This window comes from Olea europaea, chromosome 10, assembly GCF_002742605.1.
Source record: "Olea europaea var. sylvestris chromosome 10, O_europaea_v1, whole genome shotgun sequence".
NCBI lineage: Eukaryota > Viridiplantae > Streptophyta > Magnoliopsida > Lamiales > Oleaceae > Olea > Olea europaea.
Genome location: NC_036246.1, coordinates 42,029,590 through 42,033,450, shown reverse-complemented (window position 1 = coordinate 42,033,450; position 3,861 = coordinate 42,029,590). Strand labels below are relative to the sequence as shown.

At 34.0% G+C, this 3,861-nt stretch overlaps 1 long non-coding RNA gene across 1 annotated transcript; it reads right to left on the bottom strand.

Moving 5' to 3' along the window:
- Positions 1–672: 672 nt before the first annotated feature.
- On the bottom strand, positions 673–3,231 carry LOC111402332. Its single transcript, XR_002704224.1, has 3 exons — positions 2,796–3,231; positions 1,170–1,233; positions 673–1,016 (listed from the first exon to the last, which is right to left on the bottom strand). It is a non-coding gene; the product is annotated as an uncharacterized LOC111402332 (long non-coding RNA).
- Between the last annotated feature and the right edge of the window lie 630 nt (positions 3,232–3,861).

The following is a 3,861-nucleotide window of genomic DNA, read 5'->3' as shown; positions in this document are numbered from 1 at the left end:
TTGTTGAAATAAAATTATGATTCAATAGACAACATGATTCGAAAAGATTAATGTTTTTTGATCTTCTAATAATTTTTGTAATTGTTAAATGTCACGCAGGAAAAAGAAACATAGTAGAGTGGGATGGTATTAATGTATTAAGACCATTTCTCGTTTTTGAATTCTTGTGTTTCCTAGAAATGAAGGATAAATAATTAAACTCATGTGTTGACTTTATTTCTTGTGTTGTTAATTTCTTGTCTTACTCTTTCGAGCATTTGAAACATGACATGTACAAAAGTCATGCCCTGAGCATGCAAATAAGCAGTGTCTGTGACACGCACTTCAGCTGTGCCTCGAACGTGCACCTAAGTCACGTCCCCCATGGTAATGGATGCAGATGATGCTAAAAATGGCATGACATGCCTACAGACCTTAAGCATTACTCTCGATCAACCAATTTGATTCTAATGAAATAAGGTAAAATTGGGATTGATCAAGTCCTAGGCCAATTATTGTTTCTTATTCCAATCCAACTAAGGATGATTCTCTATTCTAGTGAAAATCTGGCTCTTTTCCATATACTAGTCTTTTGTCCGTGTAATGCACGGACTATGTTATTTTTAAGGTAATATTAGCGTGTTGAAATAACTTCAACAATTATGTGATCAATTCTAAGTAGTAAAGATAGTATTGAGAGTTAAAGGACCTGGAATGGTAGCATGACTTCTCTATTTCTTTGATAATGAATGTTCTTGCTCTTTTTGTGGGGACCTGAATTATTGGGCCTAGAGGGACTTGAAAGCATAAAGCCTAACAAATGTCAACCTTCAAAAATAGCTTTTACCTAGAAAAACAAAGTATGAACTATCCTAAAGGATTCAATATTTCATACCCCATTCTATTTAACAATGAAATTCAACCTTTCTCGTTAAAAGAAACCAAAGGAGGCCCTCAGACATTGGTTCTGCACCAAGCTTTGCTGCAGGTAATACCTTCTCGTATTCAGGAATAGACAAACCTCGGAAGCGAATTCCCTAAGAGAAATTTGAGGAAACAATGAAAAAATAGAAAGTAAATATTGCACAAACTTAGTTTTTAGACACTTGCCGCAATTATTCATGACACGTGTATCTATTAACTGCACAATTATCTTATCAAAAGTTCAAAGTGACACAAGGGATGCGTACCTCTTATGGATCAAGTAATGAGTTTTCCTAATAATTGTGTCATTCTTCTCATTCCACCAAGAACCTTTCAGAAAGCACAAACGCAAAGCAATCAATGCCTCCATTATCTATTTTTGTTAAATACATGACAAAAGTGCAAGCATATTTCAATTATCCATTTTACTAGCTAGAGTAGAGTGAAAACAGGAGAAAGTATACCATATCAACAGTTATATTCCCCAACTAAACCTTTCCATTGATATCAAGATCAATTGTGAAGCAAACTAATGGCTAAATATTAAATGAAAAACGCATTTGAGAAAAAAACTGAAGAAGATATGAGTAGAAAACAAAATGCTATATGAAGCAAAACTTTTACGGCAAATCTAAGTTTATGACGCCAAATCTCAACATCATAAGCTTAAACAAATTATGAAATAAAACTGAATAAGATCAATAGAAAGACGTTCTACATTTCAAATGCAACAAATGAACAAAGATGTGCATACAAAATGTCATAGCGAAATAAAAAATCGATGGGAAAGAATTGCCACAAGTTGAAGATTCAAATGTACACAATGAAAGAATCTTTTGACGATAAGTCGTTATGCCCTTGTCACTTTGTGCGTGTATTGTATTGGAGTAATTTATTTAGTCCATGAAATCAACTTTTACACTCCAGTGCTATAATATGTTGGTATACTTGTTTTAAGAAGTCAGAATTTTCTAGGTTAAAAATAATGTCTTCTTATGGAATGTTAAAATAGAATTAATTTTCGTAATTCACATATAAAAAGGAATAAATAAAATTGATAGGATAGTATAAAATAAAATCTTGCACGTATTTTTGTTATAATGTACATTGCACTTGGACTTATCTTTCTCCACCTCTTCCTCTCAAGATCTCTTTAAGCACTTCAAATTTCTTCAGGATCTTGAAATAATCATGGCTGTTTTTGTGTTATTTTTGGTGTTTCTCTTCACCATCATTGGCCATTCCGGTAAGATTCCTTTTTGGTTTATTATTTTTATAATATCTTTAAAAACTAAAAATAAAAATAAAAATAAAACCACTTTTGGATATGGTTTTTTGTCATTTTTTTCTGAAAGTCCCTCCATTTTCCCCCCTTTGTTATTAAAGATTTTAAAAAGGTTGATCCTTGTGTGAAAGATTAAGGCTTATGATTTCAGTTTATTGAGAAAGATAGATTTTTTTTAATTATTTGAGTATTTTTGCCTTCTTTATCCCCCACCCACCCACCTACCTTACCAATATTTTATTTTATTTTATTTATTTGCATATGCTTCTTAAACAACTACAATTCTTCTATTCCTAATCCTCACTAAACATACAAAAAGAAAACTTTTCAACTAGACAGATGTCAAATAGGAAAACCTACAAAGTCTTTAGTTTTCGTAAATTTCAAAAAATTGGGGGAAAATGCAATACTAAAATGGAATTCGAAACATCGCCATTTATAAAAATTCCAACTACATAATTCATAAATCCCTATATTTACCAAAAAAATAAGAGGAAATTTCCAAGTGACCATTGTCAAAAACAAAAACAAAAAACCCAATTTCTCTAAATCTACATATGAAACAAAAAACAAATGAAATCGTACAGACAAGAAAAAAATGCCAAACCTTTTCAAGAATCTCTCTCTCTAAAAGAAGTTGAAGAAGAAGGTGTCTACTCGCAAATTGAAAGGTAAGGGTTTGCTTTTGTTTGGAGAAGAAAGAGAAATAGATGTGGTGGTTACAAGGAGTTGTGGTACTTGAGATATTCGGTGAAAAGGAGAGGGATATTTATTGGTGAATAGTATTGAATCAGTTTATGAATAGTATACAGCTAGTTGAAGCGTGAAAGGAGTGTGCACAAATGAATACTGATTTGGCTATCCTCTCTTTTAAAAGAGTAGTGATAGTGAAATACGACGATCATCCCTTCATTAAAGGTATGCAACAATTCTTTTTACATTCTACGGTAATCTGCGGTTTGATGAGACATTCCATTGTTGCGAGAAGATCAAGCCTATCCTAAGGCATGCTCAATGTTTGAAGGTGCAACTTTTGACATCAACATCAACAAATTACCTTCGACCAGTGACACTGTATGTCACCTCTTTATAGGCTGTATAAAGCAATTCGACTCTAATTGAGCAATGGTGGTACGAATAGAATTGTAAAGATACCTTTGGTTGAGCAAGTAGCCCACTCCATCCTTGGCAGAGGTGTTAGAGGTTGAGTAGGTTTTTCCTTTGAAAAAATGGCTTGCACAAACCAACAATCACAAACACGAAGCATCAATTACAAACACAAGTGTGTGTGTGTATAGAGAGAGAGAGAGAGAGAGAGAGAAATGTATAATGTTATGAATAGAATATGTTATACCCCTATCTGAACCGCCTCGGAACGCCCACCACCACACATTCCGACCTGATAGACACCCGTCCGAAGTGTTTCCGAAGTGATATCACCAATGTCAATAACTTAGTAGCACACTGCCAGGTATAGGCGATCCTACTGAATTGACCGAAGCTCCTCGCTTTCGAGGCCGAGGCCAAGTGGACCCCTGTTAGAAGATTCGCCGCCAATTTCAGAAAGAGATTTGTGTCAAGATCCTCTCTCCACCTAAGGTTTAAATTGATTTGACATTTCCATGAGGCTAGTTGATGTGACTTATCAACTTTATGTCAATTCAACTCAGGAG